This window comes from Triturus cristatus, chromosome 3_2 (genome assembly GCF_964204655.1).
Source record: "Triturus cristatus chromosome 3_2, aTriCri1.1, whole genome shotgun sequence".
Taxonomy (NCBI): Eukaryota; Metazoa; Chordata; class Amphibia; order Caudata; family Salamandridae; genus Triturus; species Triturus cristatus.
Window position 1 is genome coordinate 921,579,479 of NC_140584.1, and position 20,590 is coordinate 921,600,068.

At 43.6% G+C, this 20,590-nt stretch overlaps 1 protein-coding gene and 1 pseudogene across 4 annotated transcripts in view; both read right to left on the reverse strand.

The window, feature by feature from the left end:
• Positions 1 to 20,590, reverse strand: part of TRIM37 (tripartite motif containing 37) — a 1,106,152-nt gene that overhangs the window by 765,787 nt on the left and 319,775 nt on the right. The gene's annotated exons all lie outside the window — the stretch shown is intronic.
• On the reverse strand, positions 10,445 to 13,312 carry LOC146858796 (serine/threonine-protein kinase RIO3 pseudogene; annotated as a pseudogene). The gene has a single exon (XR_014980024.1). The product of XR_014980024.1 is annotated as a serine/threonine-protein kinase RIO3 pseudogene (transcript).

Genomic DNA, 20,590 nt, shown 5'->3' on the forward strand with positions numbered 1-20,590 from the left:
CATGCATTGGGTACGCGGTTGTTTTTCCACTCTGCACACGGCCGCTGTGGGGTTCCTGGGTACTTACCTCGGGTGGTTCCTTGGGTCCCCAGCTCTTCTGAGTCTTCTGGTCCAAGACTCGACTTTGGTCGCAGTTCGCATTCCACTTTCTTAATATATGGTTTCGTCTCCCCCTGGAGATCAATGTGTATTTGTGCTACTTACCTGTTCTACTTTTGAAATATTGTGGTGATATCTCCGGGTAGGAAATATACTAATGTGTTAGTGAATGTGTATAATAAATATAACTTTTTTTATAACTACACTGTGTTTCTTTTTCATTTAGCCTATACTATATGATTAGTTCTGGTAAAACAAGCTGATTAACACGCCTTCTGGGAGGCTGCAAGATACCCAGAATGGGGTGATTGCAGACAGGAGCTGACCCGCAGTCGTCCTGGGGTGTGGAACTGCATAGACCCAGAGGAGATCGGTGAGTGGCACGGTAGAGCCGCCGATAGGCCCACTCGCAGAGAGATGCGCAGGAGACCCCCTGGTAGTGACTGACAGCCATCTGTCCATCCCCCGCTTCAGTGGCTGGACCAGGTCGCAGCAACATTCATATGAGGGCTGGGAGCCGCTGAGGTAAAGCGGCAGTACAAGAAGAACTATTGAGGTCGGGGTCAGCCCAGGGGCATCAGTATCTTGTGCCCGTGCCCAGGCCTATGCTGAGAAGGCACGGACGGGAGAGGCACCAGAGGGTGCACCACAAATTTGTACTTTGGAGATCCAGCTGCCCCCGGCTACATCAGACACACACTACCTCCATGTGCCAGTAGCGCCCAGGAGCAGGTGGGAGCAACACAAATTTGGCACTAGACACCCAGCTGCATCCAGTTGCCTCAGGCACCAACTACACCCAGAGGCCAGTAGTTTATAAGCTGGAAAGGATACGGAGGCGGCGGAGAGCCCAGAGGTAGTTCCAAGCCCCCAAGATCCGTCTGCAATTCCTGCTCCGACTGGCCTCCCTAACGCTATAGGAAATGAGACGCGAGTCTCCCACAGGGTGGGGTGATCGGCCGGAGCCAAGTTGATTAAGGGTGGAGAGGAGCAGCTGGGCCTTGGAACCCAGGAGGTGGGCCAGGTGCCCTGATGAAGGCCTATACCAGGTTGGCAAACAAGGCACCCTATAGGGAAGGGTGGGGGCACACCCGCTTGCGGAGGTGGTCAGGCTAGGTCCTGGTGCGGCTTGCGGGAGGGTGGCTCCCCCTCCAGCCTCCATCCATCAAGAGGACAATTTGGCCAGATCCTCGGGGGAAAGGAACCCCCCTCCACAACCGACAGAACTATGCAGAAAACATACATTCGGCCTGGGCTCACACCACGCTTGCAGCGGCCCACTGACTGGTATATAGACCTGCATAAGAATGTACAATGATAAGGGATAAAATGCTGGGCGGGATAAATATGCAGAGCACAATGGATCGATACACGGGCACGGGAGCCCAGGCACCAGACCCTGGAGGCTCAACTAGTGTCATACCAGATAATGCAGCATTGATGGCTGCTATCACACTATCTAGTGACATGTTACATACCAAAATAAGTGAGGTGGACTCCGACATCATGCGCATACGCTAGGACCTGCGCAACGTAGTTGACAGGATGACGGAGGGTGGAAGACACTGTCACCTTCCTGCAGAAAAAGGTGTGTACCTTAGAGACCCTTACAGGAGGCCTGGCAACATGGGTGGAGGGTGCGGAAAGACAGGCCCGAAGGAATAACCTTCGTTTTGTGGGCTTCCCCCGATGGCTGCAAGAGAGGGGATATGGAGAAAGTCCTCACTACATGGCTCATGGACTGGCTCCCCCCTGATTCTCTGTCTCAATGCTTCATTATAGAGCGAGCGCACAGGGCACTACTTCAAAAACCCCTTCCTGGCGCTAGGCGGAGACCTGTTATAGCCTGGATCCTGAATTCTCATGATAGGGCCACTATCCTGAGACAGGCCAGATTGAACGACTCACTATCTTATGCCCCACAACACATACTGATCTTTCCAGATTATACTAAATTAGTTTAGCAGCGTCGACAATCCTTCACAGAGGAGAAGGCCCGCCTGCACAACCTTAAATTTTCCTATGCTCCCCGCTGAGAGTGACTCAACAATCACGCTCGCTCTTCTTCGAATCCCCTGAGGAAGTATTCGTTTGGACAGATAAAGTAGTAAAGGTTAAACACCACAACACCGCCAAGCCACAACTCTGACCTGGCTCCCAAACAGTCCAGACCTAAAGGAAAAAGGAACCATAGGTCCAGATCATGGCAACGATCTAAGTACTGAAGCGAATCCAATCTAAGAACAACCGAGACCCAACGCGAATAGACAGCTTCGTAACACAATATATAAGGGGGCAACATATGCAACTTACAGCTAACGACACTAAAAGATTGGGAGGGCTATTTCCCTCCAGAGGACATTCCTAAACTCGAGGGGTACTACAGGAACATGGGTAGGTTAATAAGGATTTATTGGCGAGGGCTGGTACCCTGCTCTCATTGGGGTTGGGACCATACCTACGCCGCAACAGATACTTCAACCGTTTTGAGGTTTAGGGGGGTAGTTGGGCAAGTTATTGTTGTTTTATGTGCTGCCTTACTACCATACAAATGATACTCCACCAGTCGAGGCCACACACAGGTCGACTCTGCTACATATGCACCGCCCTACCCTATGCCCACAGGTATTACAGCTGCCCCGGGGAGTGGGCTTCGGATAGTTAGTTGGAATGTAAGAGGTGTCCTGGACAAGATGAAAAGGGGTGCTATTCTCCACCAGGCTAAACGATACCAGGCAGGCATCCTACTGCCACAGGAAACCCACCTCTTGGGTACCAAAACACCATGTCTCTCCTGCTTTGGGTATGGCCAGGTTTTTCACTAGGGGTTCGCTACGGGCTTCGGGGAGTCGCCATCCTGATTCATCGTAGGGTTTATTTTAAACATGCTAGATCCTGGATAGATCCCCAAGGCCGGTACATTATCATAACTGGCACAATATATGGGGAACAAATTGTCCTGGTTAGCATATATGCATCCCACCCATCACCTGCACCCTTGTGGAGTGCTTGATGACCTTATGGACCGAAATACCTGACGGACTGACAGTAGTCGGGGGGGGGGGGGGATTGGAATGACATGTTACACCCGAATAGAGACAGATTGCGAGAGACAGGAGGACCACCGATGACCCGGGTCTCCCGCTTGAAATGTTTACTGGACGGGCTTTGTTGGATGGACACCTGGAGGAGACTTCACCTGATGGACCAGGGATACACATATTATACTGGGGGCACACAACTCATTTTCCCGCTCAGATTACATATTCGTGCCCTCTGGGCACACCCACAGGGTAAAACAAAAAGTAGCGATCCTACCCAGAGGCCTATCCAATCACTCCCCGGTGATACTTGGGCTTCGGATCGTTCCCAATCGCACCGTCTTTCATTGGTGTCTTTCTGCTTGGCGTCTATATGATCAATATAGGACACAGATGCATCAAGCGATTGACGAATTCCTTGCTCATAACGTAGGGTCTGTGGAGTCTGCTGAGACTCTGTGGGAGGCCATGACACCGACGCTACGAGGCGTAGAGGTCTTCTTTTGCGCAGTGCAATGGAAGCACTGCCGTGAGGCACTAATACACACCAAAGCCCAACTCAGACTGGGAGCGGCGCGGATGAGGGGAGAATGGGAATCAACCGCGTTGTCAACTGCTTCTTACGCAACAGATATATGCGAGCAAACTACTGGACGAGGTTAGACTGGCATCTCGGAGTAGGATATATCAATGGGGAGATAAATCCAGCACACAAATGGCAAGGTGCTTAGCTATCCATCCCAGATTGCCGCTAGCTTTGTGAATTATTATACGGAGTTGTATGCCCCAAGGGAGATAATACCGGAAACAACTATATAACGCTTTATAAATGACTTGTCAATGCAAGCTTTGTTGGATGCGGGTAGAACAGAACTCCCCCCTCACAACTGAAGAGCTGGGTGCCACGTTAACTAACCAACATACCTCGTACCGTCCCATTTTCCTGTTAAATGTTGAAGCCAAATCACTTGCTAAAGCTCTAGCTAACCGCATATTGGCATATATAACAGAGCTGGTACATCCAGACCAGATGGGCTGCATGCCTCACCGGGCCACGTGCCACAAAATTTGCCGTGCCCACAATGCCATGGCGGCGATTGAACGCCACGATCGCTCCGTGTTACTGTTGTTAGCGGATAAAGATTAAGCATTTGATTCGCTTAGCTGGCCTTATATCTTCGCGTTTCTGCGACGCCTCAGCAAGGGCCCTCGCTTCCTATTATGCATACACCTTCTGTATATAGACCTCAAAGCATGGGTGCAAGTAGCGGGGTCGGTTTCCCAAACTCCTTATAGGGCGAGGTACCCCGTCAGGGGTGTCCCCTATCCCCTTACCTGTTTGTGCTAGTGATGGAGGCGTGGGTCAGGATAGATGCCCAGGTGCGTGGATTCGAGTGGTCAAGAGAGGTCTCCGATCACATAGCACTATATGCAGACGACACCCTATTTTTTCTTACTGAGCCCAATAAGACGGACCAGAGACTGCTCCGTATTATGCAGATTTTACTTCTGGCCTATTTATGAATACTCGCAAATCAATCCTATGGCTATTGAAGGGAGAGAGCTAACTTGGTGCATGGTCAAAGGAAGTAACGGTCGCCACAGAGGGCCTAACATACCTGGGTGTATTTCTGTCGGCCTCACAACACGTCATGAGAGAAGAATCTTGCCCCTTTGTGGACGCAATCAAAGACGAGATACGGTCCTGGTTGCATTTGCCTCTGTCCATATTTGGAAGATCTGCTATTTTCAAGATGGTATCTCTCCCTCGTCTCCATTACCAGATGCAGAACCATTCATGCCCGATACAGACTATGTGGTTCCAACATATAAATGCGATACTGGGGGAGTTTCTCTGGGGGGGTAGGAGGGTGGCTCCGCTCGGGTGGCCTTACGAACATACTTTCAATCCACATATTGTGGGGGGATAGCCACCGCAGACATCCAATCCTACTATGCTGCTTCCCACCTACTGGTGCTCAAGGAATGGTGGTACGGGACCTAATATATGCAGTGGAGCATCACCTACTGTTTCTGGGCCTCACTTTGTCGAAAAGGGATATCGCTAAATTGTGAAAGGCCACCTCTCCTCCCTGTAGGCTGTTTGGAAAAAGGGGATGGACCACTGCATGGGTATGGAGCTGCCTATATTTAAAGCTATGGGAGGCCTCTCTAAGATCTGGAAGAGATGGGCGGACTATTGAGGCCTTTATATTCAGCCCATCACCTCGATGAGAACAGATACAACAATAATGGGACAATAGGGAGGCAGACAGTTGTACTATTATGTGATCCATTAACATTTAGGACACAGTGTTGGGGGGTACAAATACAAGAGATTGTAAAGCAGACATAGCACATATGGTTGCATTTCGGAATGCTAAAGTCGTATTTCACTTTCATTTATTCTTCTATGGTTTTGACAGAATGAAAATCGACATTATAGATGTATTGCAGGATATTGCCAGTTCTACCCACAACCTCAGTCGAACCAGACTGTATTGGCTGTTTACAAAATAAAATAGGTTCCCAATTATTTTTTTAAAAAGTGTGCACCATATACTAAGCCAGCCTCCTACATTCATCATATACCTTCAACATGTTATTACCTGAGAAACAGGAGACTTCACAGTATAAGAGTCTCGAAGACAGATAATGCACAAGGTATGATCACCCTTTTGTCTTTTCTTCCAGCAAATGTAGATATTTGTTCAAGTGTGGCGGCATAGTGTTTAAGAATGCAGCTAAAGAAAAACAGCTGCATGAAAGTCTTGAAATAACAAACTAAACTTTAGAAAAAGGAAAGGTTTCATTCAAATATTTAAGAACTAATTTGTAGAAGTAACAAAATGGACATGTAAAATCCTAGAATTTAGGGGCGCATGTTCCATAGAAAAGAATTAAGGACAACTGTTACTATGAGGCCTTGTGGAATACTAGGGCAACCTGGCTGCTTCAAATAATGTCAAATTAATTTCTATGAGACTTCCGATTAGCTACGTTTGCCCATTCCTTTTATATTTTGGGTTCAAGCAGTGACACCACTAGAGAGCAACATGTTGTAGGTATGTGTAATGAAGAGCTCTAAATAAGGCACAAAAATAATAAGCTGCATCACAACCGTCTTACTCCCTACTTCTAGCAACCGTGCGGCTGCTGTGTGATTGTGTGTCATGGAAAGCAATGCATCAGCCCATTCCCTTCCGCTACAGATTTCATGCAATGCCATGTGGGGTGGAGTCCACATAGCAATTTCCTTTGATTAGAGTCAATTTTTTGTCATGCAATCAGATCATTTGAAACCTGAAAATCCCTACCCCATTCTAGTCATGTGGGTGCGGGAGACCCCTAAAATCGCACACTCCAAACACCTCAGCAACACACCCAGTTGAAGATGGAACTGTGATGGTGCTAAACTTCAATTGTATGAGGCAGTGAGTCTCAAAATAGGGTGCACAACAGTATATCAACTTAAGGAAGGACACACTCAATAAATGAGTTCTAGGGCATATTTAGAAAGATTTATTACAAAAATGTAAAAAGGTAAAATACATAAATCACAAAGGGCGGATGCATAAAGTTATTCCCATGAAGGCACTTAATTGGGCGATACAAAATAGCATGCAAATTCAAAAATATTCTGAGTACCAAATGAGCAGCAAAATCAGAAATAAATGTGACAGAATCCCTAGAAGTATCAGAAAGGATCCTACTGCTTCTCAGAAGTCAAACTCTTCAAAAATGTGGACTTCTCAAGACATATTAACTACATTCAAGACATAGGCATTAACACACCTGGGATGAAAGTGCAACATTCTCTCACCTTCAGAACACTTCAGCACCATCTTCCTTCGTAAGCAGGATACCTAGGGCTAAGTGGTTTTGCATAATCATCGGAGGCGATACCAATTAGTTCCATTTTTTTTGTGCTAGTGCTTCAGCATTATTAGAAGCTAGGTGATCCACAAGCTCTGCTAATCTTCAAATTTTCACGTCATTCATAGCCACTCCAACAGATGGAATCAGAGCCCCAAATACATCTAACACAATCTGACCAAAACCTTCTATCACCCTCTTCAATAACAGTACCACTCATTCCATTCACAGGATAGACTCTACCACAGCCAGATACCAAGATCCCACCCAATTACGTAGCAGGTTGAAAAAGGCAGCCTTAACATAAACATAATAAATTCCTCTAAGAATTGGTTCTTCACCAACCAGGAAATAATCACTGGTAACATCATCTTCTTGCAAGCTCACTCTTTACCACAAACTCCATTGATTGTTCTCCTGTAGGCTCATGGCACACCATATGCAATTCATCCTTTCTTTCATGCCACAGATGCAAATTTGAAGACCTAAATTCCTCTTCCAGTCTCTCATAAATTTCACTACTCATAATTTTTTTTAACAAATCCACGCTCTTCTTTTCTCAGTCTACACACATATTTCCTTTTAGCTTGTTTAACGTTAAGGTCAGATTGTGCCATCGGCCGTCAATATTGGGACCTAAACGCGGGGCAGCCCCCGACACACCCGGTAATACACACTATATTACACATGGGAGCAGGCAGACATTTAGTGACCTGGCTATACAAAGCCGTTCGCGAACTGATTCTCCGCCCATTGGACTCACTACGACAGACGTGGGAAGATGAAGTGGGTCGGGTATTCAACGATAAAGAGTGGGAAAAAGCACTGGAATACATCAAAAAGGTTTCCAGGAACGCACGTTTTAGGAACATTCAGTTCCATATGCTCCATAGGGCTTACCTCACCCCACAACGCCTCCACCGTTTTTATCCTGATACACACTTTGCCTGCCCTTGATGCCATAATACCCGAGGCGGACTTTAAACATATGTTTTGGGACCGCCCTACTATACACCACTACTGGGACAGAATACACCAAACACTCCGTGAAACAACCAACATTCTGACCATGTCTTCTTGGGAAGCCAGTGCCCTCTGCATTTTCCGCAGGCGGAAAACCGAGAAGGTCCAGTACCCCTTCGCTTCCATAGCCATTATCTTAGCAAAAAGAGGTATAGCCATGCACTGGCGGGCCCCGGGAGGACCCTCCGAGGTAGCCTGGATAGGAGCCATTAAGAAATGGGGCACGGCAGAGGAAGAAGTACTGCGGGACGAAGAGGTGAGGGGAATGCGGAAGCATCCAATCTCCCTAGAGTGGGCACAACTGATGCACTGATTTATTCAAGAAACAACACAACCGCCATCACAGACAGCCACCCAATTACAGATTCCACCTCTATCCCCCCAGAGACCGATAGAAGATAACATACTACCAGTCACAGCCACCTAGAACAGACATTGCAATGAGACAACCTAAGGCCTCTGAATGACCCACAGAGCGAAATCCCCACAGACCTCCCCGCACGTATCTGATATTGAAACAGACTGCACCCACACCCAAACACATAACCATACTACACTAGTAGCTCCGCAACAGTTCCCCAGTTCACCCCCGAGTACAATGGGGAGTTTTTTCTTCTTTTTATCTTTTTTTTCTTCCCCTACAATCGGTGGTTCCGAATCCGATGATATCTTAATGGGAACACACAAGACCAACGTTGAGCGAGAACACGCCACAAAGGAACATGAAAGGAATACCCAGTGGTCCCTGATCAAAATTGACATACCAAGCCGAAGGCTGATACACACACTACCATCAAATCAGAGGCCGGGCACAGGTTAACACTCGGAATGGGCATCGTACCATAACTGTACTGTCAGAGCACATAATGAGTGATGTAAGCTATTCTTCTTAAAGTGATTTCTCAACTGATAATAGACGTGTTAATGTAATTCACGATGAAATGTTTTTTACCGATATTAGGATTGATGTAATGCAATACAAAATCCCAATAAAAAGAGTTTAAACTAAAAAAAGGTCAGATTGGGCCACTGTATTAAAATATTTACTATAGGTTACCCTATTTCCAGTACCTTCAGAAACATGAAGGTCCTCCAGCTAAGGATTGAAATCCGACAAGTATGGTAATAGAAATTCTTGCTTATTAAATATACTAACACAAACATTACATAAAAGACTGCAAGACAGCTGCTATTGTAGATAGTCGTTCATTCACCTGAAGAAGAAAGAAATGTACAAACTACGCATTTCCTAACTCCCACAATGTCCACATTTTCACCCAACATATTTGCATAGATGAGATCCTTAAAACCACTAACTAATATTCCACTACGTTGTCTTCAATTTCATCATGAACAGTAGCCAATCCAACCTGTAAAGAAGCATATCGAAGTGCAGAAATCAGGCACAGTAGGCCAATTGAAACGATTAGTACCACTGTTAATGAAATCACACTAGCAATTTTATAGCATCTGCTGTATTCCATTTCTATTGATATCGAAAGCAAAATTGAATCAGTTTTAAGATTTGTTTAGAAAAAAAGCGATTTATTTAAAATTCTTCTATTCAGTTAATAGATTTCACGTTCTATTTCTTCATCTGGATTTTTTGGGGCATAGATAAAATGATAAACTTCTTGCAGACTTCAAAATCTTAGTTTTAAAATTTCTAAACCAACAATATTGGCAAAATTTCAAAGTGTGCCATCAAAGATGCACTGACTACAATCTGTTGATTTATAGTCTCACATAACAGACTCTTCTTTAGACCCAGATGCAAGAAATGCCCATTCATATGATGTACACTTTCTGTTCGAGATTCTCTTTATGGATGGTCTTTTGGCAACAGGTAATTCACTACCACTGTTATTTGAATCGATTTCGATTCCTTCAGGTTCTTCTCTGATTGTCTCTGATCTTTCGTTTTCCCATTGTTTTCTTTTGCAAGTTCTATTTGCTGCCTTAGAAGGTAAGAAGCCTCCTCGATGCATAACTCTTATTTTTACTTGTGACTATTGCGGAGTCTTCTTCACTCTCAGCAAATTTGTACTTTGACCAGCATTACTGCTTTCTGTCCTGGGGGCTCTCAAGACTCATATTTTCAACTGGAGCCTTTAATGAGCTCTTTCTTGCTGCTTCTCGTGATGACTTTACAACAGCTCTTCACTCTGATCATCAAACTGAAACTGGCTTCTGGAATCTTCATCAGGATCTTTATCTTTATCAGCAACATTAACAATTTCAGGAGGATTCTCTTTCCACTTTCCTCTCTAACTTCTCCCCCCCCTCTGGATCCACATTGTGATGCCAGAATTGGTGTCACACCTAACCGAATGACTGACTACAAGCCCACACTGCACAATCCCAGTATGATGGACATCACCACAGTGGATAGCACTCTATTTTTTTTTTTTTTTTTTTTTTTGCGTTCATGTTAGGTTTATTGTTTACTTTTGTATCAGTTGCTTTGAAAACAAAATCCACGCTTATTCACACACCGAGAGAACGTCACAGACATGAATGATGTTTCTTGTTCAAGGTCTGGTATGCTTTGTCTTTAAGTACCAACACCCTATCCCGGTGTGTTAAGGAATAACAATGGGCATCAAACATTTTGTTTGCTTGGAGTGAAAACACAAAATGGGGGTGGGGAGTAAGGGAAAAAAATAAAAAGGCATTTTAACCAATAATTCTTATTGCATAGTACAACAGCACGGTCTCCAATTGATAACAAATGTAAAGGGATTGGTGGCTAAACTTAATTTGTCTCGTTTACTTATTTCTGTATTTTCATGACAGAGTAAAACAATTTGAGAGCCGTGATGTTCAAGAATGTCTTAAATGTTCTTGACCAAAACAGACACTGTTTACATTCTCAGAAGACTAAAATACTGCAATTCAATTCAAATTATTTGTCCAAAGCAGTCTTTGGTTTTTAGTATTTAGATTCTACAGTATGACAAGACTGTTTAGCTACAATCATACTGTGCAATATTCAAAAACCTTTTGGTAGCAAAATTAAGAGCCAACAAATACAAGTTTGTTAAAGAAATTATGTTCCATGCGAATTGGAAAAATATTTTGTGATAAAAAGCAGTTCCATATTTTGTTTTATAAAAAACTGCATTTTCAGTTTTAGGACAATAATTATCAACCAATTTGGTTTGTCGAAGAACATTCTTCCTAGGTCTATATACCCTGCAGTGATGATGCCATAAAATCCATTATAAGTTGGCCAGTAATAATGGTCTTCAAAGTAATTTAAGAATTACTCTGGAGCACAGTATGACAGCAATGGTGCCCATTCTCATAACATCATACTTTGTTAAAATCCCACAAGTGGGAAACACAAACAACTCTGAAAACACCGAAGTACCGTTGCACATCGTGTGTTTCCATGGTTTTGTTTTTTGATTGCCATTCAAATTTTACTGCAATTTCCATAGGTCAATGGCAGTTGACATTAACCACTGCACGAACACCTTCAGAAGCAGCAAACTTGTGTTTCTCTAACTGAAAGGACATCCCTTTTTGTTCTCTGTATGTTAATCGTCAAATATTCTTGGTGGCCCATCATCATCATCAGTAATGAACGAAGAAACCTTTTTTCCATGCTTCTGCACATGATCTTCATTGCATTTCTCCAACCTTTCAATCTCCACAAGGAAGTCAACTTCGTTATCAGCTGTAATATTCAAACCAGAGACAGCATTGAAAAGATCCCGATCATTAAGAACTTCTGGAACACCACCTTTCTGGAAAAACTGGGAGACATTTCTGCAGTCCCTGAAGAGAAATTCCAATCCATGAGGATGAGTGGGCTCAACAGACTGACTCACATCAATGAGCCATACCTTCCCAGCATGCCACAGCATATTGTATTCACTCAAATCAGCATGGACCAGATTGCACTCATTGTACAACTGCTGCATCATATAAAGAACCTGATAGTAAGCTTGTTTCATGTCTTCTCCGTTCAGTTTAACCTCCTTGAGTTTGGGAGCTGGGACCTGATCCTGGCCAATGAAAGACATCACCAGAACATGTTTCTTGAGCATCACTACTTCAGGACAAGGGATTCCAGCTTTCTGCATTCTGTTCAAGTTATGCTTTTCCTTTTCAGCCCACATGCGAATTATTTTACGTGGATTGAGTTTGCTGAAGCGCTCTTTGAATCGATAGTCATCCTTAATGTATTTGTCACGGTTCTTGAACTCATTAAGAGTAGTTTTAAAGACCTTTATGGCACATTCTGAAGGCACTGCTTTATCATCAATACTTCCCCCATTAGCATGGAAGACCACTGATTCCTTCCCAGTACTAAAGCAGCCGTTGATAGACTCCAGTGTGCCTGCATTCACCATTTTGTACAACAGTAACCGTGTCTTGGGATCCACTGCTTGTTCTGCAGTGGAGTGTTCCTTCTTCTCATGGACCTTAGCACTGCGGCGCTGCTCAGAAATGGCATGTTGTTTTAACGCATTGAAAACTTGATTGGACAGCTTTAAATCCATTCCAATACCATCTCCGACCTGAAATTCTGGTGCAAAATTTTCCATTCTGGCAGTGTTTTTTCTGCCACACACAACCTCGTCATGTTTAGTAGTGATGTCCTTTCCTTTTCCACTGAAGCCTTTTTTTGGAGTGGTAGTAGGTTTATCTGCTTTGTAAGGATCGTGACGAGTGTCCTGCCAGTCTACTTCATCTTCAGAACTATCACTTTCCTCGCAAGGATGAACCTTTCGATAATTCTCAAATGATATGGAAACTTTGCTGTCTCCGTTGAACTTCTTTTCCTCCCGCAGAAGCTGAGCATCATATTCCCTGTCAAACTGCATTTGCAGCATCTGAGCTAGTACTTCATCGCTGCAAGTGTCAACGTTGTCCCCAGTGATCAACAGCCCTTCATCAGTCAGCTCTGTTTCAGGAAAGGTATCACTTTCTTCTTCCAACTGTAGTTCCTTTGCAAGTTCCTCACTCATAACTTCATTCAGTGAGCAGGGCATTTCTATATTTAAAGGTGCACCCCATGGGCACTTTTGCTGAGGCCAGGCTGGGCCTGGCTGTGTTTCTGGTATCGCGACTTGCACTGGGTCCATATTGACATTCAGACTTGGCAGGGACTGACAGGCGGAAAATGACAGAACTGGTGTGGTGGGATCCAGTATTGGCAGCGCTGGCTGAGGTCGGGCTCGGTGGTGTGATCTGAGCTTGATGGTATGGCCGGTGCGAGATGGTAATTCGAGCAGAGTGCTATTCGAGAGCCAGATGGAAATGGCCGTTGGATAGCACTCTATTACCTAGATTAGGGGGGTGTCACACAAGCAAGTAACTGTGCAATTAAAGATGGGCAACTACCATACTATAATCCCATAAAGACATAGGGCACCTGTGAGACAGTAGGAGGGAAGAGAAGGTCATTAGGGGAGGGGAATTACGCGGTTATTGTTTGTTTTTTTGGGGTGGGGGGGTTGGTCTTTTGTTTTTCCTGTATGTTAGGACCATAAAACGCAATAAAACCTGTTAAAAAAAATACTAAATTATATGAGACAATGTATCCCATGATAAGAAGCAAAACATAGTGTAAATTAAGGAAGGACAGACTGAATAAGGGAGTTCTAGGGTACAATTAGAGAATTTAGAAATAATTATTACAAAACGTAAAAAGAGGTACAATACAGAAATCGCAAAGGGCAGATGCATAAAGTAATTGCTATTTAGTGATAGGAAAATGCAGAATGAATCAGACACCATCACTAGTAAGTTCGGAAAGGTCTCATCGCTTGCCCCCAAGCTCGAAGGTTTATATATAAAAATCATCTTGTAGAATATAATAGAGATTGAAGATTCATTGTGGTGTGAGGAAAAGAATTACAATTTCAGAAAATCAGAGCATAGAAGTAATAAGCGCCCTACTCCCTTACCATCTAAGCACTATCTTTCTACATGAATATGGATTTAGACCCTTTTATACTAATATCTGTAGATGACAGAACAAACTAGTTACAAAACAACAGTGAACTATTGTGATTAAATGCAATACAGCAAGCAGGTGGAAGCAACCTTGAAGGCTGAAACATTGAGCCTATACTAGAGGGTCTTCTTCTAGGACAACATAATCCGGAAATAAACAAACACTACTTGCAAGCATATGTTAAACAGAAATAATAAACAGTGAATGTGCATGGTGTCTAGTTAGCATAAGCCAAGAAAAAGCACATAAATAGCTCATAGGAAATTTGTTTCACATGTAAATTCGAGAGCAGATTAAGAGCATCGTTAATGACACACAAACACACCATCACACAGACCCTGATTAAACTCAACTACATAATGGTACACTCACACCATGATAACACTTTTGTTTGAGTAATGTACATCCAACATACATACACTACTGTTCCAATAATGTGCACAGATCAGGTGTTTCGACGATAAACACAGTGAAAATGCAATCAGGTGGTCAGTTCTATTCGTAGCAACAGTTGACATCGGGGGTTCTATTGAATCCCTATTGTCAAAAATAAAGGCTAAATACATTGAATAATTCCGCACACATACTACTGGATTGAATGAACACGATTAACTTTGGGCATTAATAAAAAATGAATTGTTCCATATTAGCCTTACGAATGTTGTGTAGCTTTTGATCATTTTGGCTGGTGTTCAACGCTTACTTGCCAAAGTTGTGGCTCTATATGTTCCATTCCCAAATGAAAGGTGCTTTCAATGTATTGTAATTTTTTACCACGGTTTACTGTAATCTTACCCTGAGCCCAGGGTTGTCTGTGTACCATCATTTTCCATAAGTTGGTTCATAACAAGATGGTTTGCCACCATTTACACAACGTCCACCCCCTTCTATAAAGAATTACACCTCAGGGCAATCCATAGAAGGGTTAAAGAGACTCCTGCAATTGAACTGCATCCTGAATCCCTCACAAGAAATATAGGTCTCCTTGCCATTCTAAGATGCCGGCACAACTCAAGAGTACCCGCACATTACCTCTTACCCACCCTGACTGTCCCGAGCTCAGTGTGCCCTTGGAAACGGAGTTCCAATCAGGCACCCCTACTTAACCACGGTGAGTGCAATCTACTTTGGATGGCGGTCCACTCAAACACCACCCGGCTTTTCACACGGTAAGAAAGATTTAGCTTGAACCCAATGTTCAAATGTCAGCCAGGATTGCCAGACAGCATTTCCCTTTTCCAGTCCTTTGCAAAATAAAGTGTTAAAAGAAGATTAACAGGGTATACCTAATTGGCTTGGTAAGATTTTTTTCCGCCTGATTTAAGGGTATTCACATTTGTACTTCACCAGGCGGGAGATTCAATAACACATGCATTCCTGCATGCATGGTTATTTTATCACTTTTGGACAGGGCTCTCGAGCACTAACAAATTCTCCCTGGAATAAATACAATGCACCATGGTAATCTTACAACTGAATTCCCAATAGCTGTTTACACCCAAAAGTGTGTTTTTTTAGGATCTGGATCGTGGTGATTGTGCACTGGTTTTATGCACCCATTTAGGCAGCACAATATTTGTTTCACTAAGTTTTGATACTGATATAATAGATCTTGTGTTCTTGACAGAATAAAAATATTTTCAAAGCGGTTGTAGACACCTTGTTATCCAGAGGAGACCTAAATAAATAGACCAAAAATCGGTAACTTTCTTATACCATAAGTAGCCCGCCACAAAGATTTATATGAAACTATTGGATTGTAGACCGCTGCTCATAATCTTCATTGATGCTGGATACATAAGTCCTTGCAGCGGTGCTTTATTTTGAGCAGACTATCTTATTGGCAGTTTATTACAAAAAAATCTACAAATGACCACCCCTGTGCATAGGTTTGTTGATTTGCTTCATGGTAGATGATTTATGTATGCACTTGAAATTGTTGTAGTGTATATATTAATAGATGCCAGAAAGTATATCCGCTTCATAAGTAAAAATATGCAGAAACAATACATGTCAGAAAGTGCCATATAGACCAATAACAAATAGTGTGATATTGTTGAGAACAAAATAAACAAGCATTTGCAATGCAATAGGTCTCGCATTTACGCGAGTTTGAGATATTGACATTGCAAATGACAATGCCTTTTATTTTTGTTTTTAAAACCTAAATAAAAGGCATTGTCATTTACAATGCCAATAGCTTAAACTCGTGTAAATACGAGACCTATTGCATTGCAAATGCTTGTTTGTTGCTGGAACCGTAATCCTGCCTTCCTGTCCCTGCTTAGAGGGCAGCTAAGGAATGAGCTTCCCAGAGATAAGCACCTGATTTATGAGGTCTTTGAGCTCCACATGAAGGCCCCTTGATGTTTACAATCCCTTGTGTTCGCACTGAAAGGGGGGGGACGGGGGTTATGGCCTTCACAGTCGCCTGCTAGAAGCTTCTTATATGTTAGCTGTATCTGGGCCCGTGTTGTAATTGTGCTGCATGCAAAAAAAAAAAAAAAAAGCATTTGCAATGCAATAGGTCTCATTTACGCTTGTTTGAGCTATTGACATAGCAAATATTAATGCCTTTTATTTTTGTTTTAAAAACATAAATACAAGGCATTGTTATTTACAATGCCAATAGCTGTAACTCTCGTAACTGCGAGACCTATTGCATTGCAAATGCTTGACATCTGTGACACTTCCGCTATCCACCTTTGCTTCGCCCCTTCCTTCAGTGGCACAGTAGATTGCACTCTGGCTGCAGCGAATTCCCGCTGAATAAAGTCACTGTGTGCCCGTCTCCCTCCTCACAGCCACAGAAGAGCCATCTCACTTTTAAGAGGGGAGAGGGTGCTGCTTTAGGGCTAGAGCGAATCACACTCCGTGACGAAAACCTCACACGTTCTTGGTGACAAGACGGGAAGTGACATGCAGTTCTTTTGTCCTGGGGTGGGGGGAGCACCACTCGAGATGACATCATGAAAGGAGTAAACAGTTCTGGTTTAAATATACAATACATTCTGCATATTACTGATACAGCTCACTGACACTTCTAGGCACTACAGCCCTATCTGTATAATTGCTCAAAATAATGATTCATACACGTTAGATCAGAGGATGTGCAAAGACGTTATTGGGGTGACAGCAACTCCACAGAGGAAGGAAGTCTATCTGGCAACTTCATCATTTCTAAAAGCTGTCAGTTCAACGATTTTGTATACACGTGGAAGTAACGCACACAGTAAAATGTGAATGACAATACAGGCAGTGACTTTTAAATTAGCCCCTTTCAAAATACAACTGTATTTTGCCTCCTGTTTGCTGCTGTGTGTATAGCAGTTGGGGAATGCCACGTCTTAAAATAAATCGCGCCGCCTTGTCTTTTTTTTTTTTTTATAGAAACCGCATGTGCGTTTAAGTAACATAAAATAACAGCACTCAGTATGGGTGTACATACTATGTTTTCCTTGTCAGTTTGTTGGAAGGGAACTTCTTTCGAACAACTAAAATGCAAGCCTAAACCGTTTGCAAGTGTGTGAGGGGTAGCCCATACATTAGAACAGAGTACATTCTTTCCCAGAACTGTTTCACCTGAAAACGTTTCTTTGTATGCTGTGGTTGGTGCAAGAGTGTGTTGTAATTTATGTAAAACGCGCATGAGGCACACATTACAGCGTCTTGACACAATGTGTACATTGTATGTTTAGACTGTTTAATTGTAAATGAAGAATATAACGATGCTGTTTTCTTTTAGAGTGCTCTTTGTACACGCAGGCTGCCACAGTGTGAAAGTGATCGCGATCACATCAAAGCGGCCGTGCCACACTTCAAAGCGCGGCTGTGTGACAGGCGAAAGTGAAAGACGAGTGCTTTCAGGCTGCCAAATGGTGCGCGCGCCCGGCACACATGCACAGTAGTTGGCGGCCTGAAAGCACTCGTTTGCACTTCCAAAAGTGCTTACTATAAGTCTCGCCAGAACAGCGCTAAAGCGCTGTCTCAGGCGAGACCTAAAAATATTTTAATGATCCTGCTCGAGCTTTCTTTTCTCTTTCTATGCCATTCGTGTGAACCAGCATGCACATACACAACCCCACACATAGTGATTGCGGGAAACCTGAATCAGCTGGTGATTTTTCCAGTGTTTGTACATGAGGAAAATGTACACAACTGCTTCACATACAGTATGTGTTGTGTGTGAGAACGCATGCACTTCAATAACCTTTGCCCTTACTGTGCTGTGCAGGTGAATGAATCTCACACTGCTAATGTGCATTTCAGCCACCCATTCTCTACCTGTGATAACAAACGTTTGCACTGCTGCTACCCAATCTGCACCTGTTGTGTACATCAGTGAAGCATGGCAAAAAATTATAACAATATTAAATAATTAATGAACCAGTTGATTTAGCTAGTGTTAACTCCAAGTGACCTTCCAAAAACTGGCTCAAATAAAGGGACACACTGTACATGATCACTGGTGAAGAGAAAGGGCATCCAATTCAGGGTTCCCTTGAAGTCCATCTTTAGGTTTACATCATATTACTGTTGATTCCAAAACTTTCTCTCATTACAAATTCAACTACAGAGCAGAACGTTCTTCTCAAGGAACTAATGGTCACATTTCCTTTCTAACAGTCACCTCCTCTCCCTCACTTTGCATTGTTTGTATGTAACAAAGTATTTTTTTGTGATTACTTTTTTTTTAATCTGTTAAGTTTTTTGTACAAGTCATTGTAATCTTATTGCAGACAGTCCTGCAATGCTTTTTTTTTTTTAAAAAAATCATTAGTCTCACCAGATGTTATTACCATCAGACAGCATTTAGAGTATGTAGCAAAATACTGCATATTCTCATTGTTGTCCTCTTCTTGTTGATACTATACTTCAGGCGGTGCAGTGCCCTCTCCTACTGCTCCCTGATGTGTTCTTTCCTTCTCTGCACAACCTACGTGATTAGGGTGTATAGCTCACAGGTACTTCCACATCCCGTTTATGCCCACGGAGCACTGGCCAGACAGGCCCCTGTGGGGCACCCGATTGCACGTGTGCATGTTACTTTTTGGGCATTTATGTTTTGCTTTTTTTTTTTTTAAGCTGGAAATATAAAGACTTTCCAGGCAACTGACTCCTTTTCGGGCCCAGATGGCTGTGCTGCTGCAGGTGTTGATGGCAGCACTATCACATTCTCATCCTGTGATATGCCAATTGTAAGAGTTCAAGCAGATGGTGTGGCAGGTGGCCACTACTCTGGAGTTTGTCCTGAGGTCATGACGACCTTTCATTGTGTCCACGGTAACCTCCATCTACAAAACATCAATGTGTGAATAGTGTTCAGGACATTCCTTTGAGCTTTTTTTTCTCTCTCTGGGATTATGCAGTGTATCCAGAGTGGCCAAACAGAAGGCTGCTTCTATTTTGTTATGTTATGTTAAAGGGAATTTATCAAGCGCTTGTTCACCAACGGCTTCTTGGAACTAAAAGAGACGTGAAGCAGCACTAGAGGAAGGAGCTAGTAATCATAGGCCTGAGAGAACAGCCAAGTCTTCAGCTGTTTTCTGAACAGTGCATAGGATGTGGCCATCCTTAACTCCAGCAGGAGCAAGTTCCAGAACTGAGGGGCTAAAACTCCAAAACGGGCACCTCCAAGTTTTTTGCGTTTGAAGGTGGGGGTGACTAGCAGATTCAGGTGAGTGGATCGAAGGTTGCGAGTGGGGACGTAATGTATAATCTTAGATGAAATGAAGGCTGGGCTGTTCTCATAAAGAGATTTAAAAATTGTGCATCCCATCTTGAAAAGTCCGCGCATGGCCACAGGCAGCCAGTGGAAGCCTTTCATCAGAGGCCGAATGCGGTGCCATCTAGGCTGATGGAAAATCAGTCTGGCAGCCTGGTTCTGGACTAGTTGGAGGCGTCTAAGCTGGTACGCCGGGATGCCTACATAGAGGCAGTTGGAGTAATCAAGTCGGGAGATGACCAAAGCTAAAATTACTAAAGTCAAGGCTTCCCGAGACAGAAATCTGCTGATTTTCTTGATTCTGCGTAGTTGAAAGAAGCCGGCAGAGACCACCGAGCTGATCTGAGCTTTCATTGATAGATCATTGCTGACCACTATACCTAGACTTTTGGCAAAACTGGCCGGGGGAGGAGGGTTGCCTAGAGAAGAAGGCCAAAAGTTGGAGGTCCATGGGTTAGCAGGTCTGCCCGTGAGGATCAGTTCCGTTTTGTCGGGGTTGAGCTTCAGTTGATTTCCATTCATCCACTCGCTAATGAAGATCATAGTGTCTTGGGAATGGGCCAGCGAGGAAGGGTGGAGGTTATATCGAAAACCAATTGGAGGTCATCCGCATAATTGTATGTCACGACTTTCCTGTCCCAGAGAGAGAAAATTAACGGGAGGAGATAGAGATTGAAAAGAAGCAGGGAGAGGGAGGAGCCCTGAGGTACTCCGCAAGAAAGTTCCATCTTCTTTGAGGAGAAGTTGGCGAGGCGGACCGATTGAAGTCGGTTACTAAGAAAAGAGGAGAGCCATTTTAGAGCCAGGCCCTGGATCCCGGCATTGCTGACACGGTCCAGGAGGATGTTATGGTCG